We start from the raw sequence: 743 nt of genomic DNA on the forward strand, positions 1-743 counted from the left end.
AGTCTCTCGCCCGCGACGTGCGTACCCGACGCGCATCTTGCGCATTACTATAAGATCTCGGGAGTAATAATTAAACACGTCTAAGTACGGTTTATAAGTAAAGCCTTTTTATGTATAATACAATTAGTGGCTACAGACTTTTACTAAATCCTAGCCACCGCCACACACTCTGCCGCACCCGCAACACCGATTCCGAACTCATTTCGCGTCCCGTCAACACGGGGCACAACACTATGGGACCAAAATTAAAAAACTGTAGACACCAATTCAAGGTTTCTAATGTGAAATATTTTTTTCCATGATATAGTAATGCAAAATATTATTAATTTCATATACACACACGCATTCTAATAGATCATGCATTATGTCAACGCTGTAATTTTCAACAGCATGAAAAATATTTAAGACATTAAATTCTTTTGAAAACATTTTAGAATCATCTGCATGATATAATTGTGCAAGAAAAATATTATTTAATTTTGAAAATATTACTGGTGACAAACATAGTATCGAAATATACATTCCGGATAATTTGTATATACCAGCATGTGATCAAAGTGGATTAATAGTTTCAAAAGCATCTTCATATAGAAACAAAGAAAAAATAAAAGATTTTCCCCCTGAGACATTTAAGATTTTCGATTTCCAAAAATCGGTTTGTATAATATTGGAAATTTCGTTATTTTCATCTAATGTTGTAATATACTCAACAGTTTTTTGAAACATGTTGTTTATTTCAAAAT

This window comes from Odontomachus brunneus, unplaced genomic scaffold (assembly GCF_010583005.1).
Source record: "Odontomachus brunneus isolate Ranch 3 - 2012 unplaced genomic scaffold, Obru_v1 Obru_scaffold_080, whole genome shotgun sequence".
Classification (NCBI taxonomy): Eukaryota; Metazoa; Arthropoda; class Insecta; order Hymenoptera; family Formicidae; genus Odontomachus; species Odontomachus brunneus.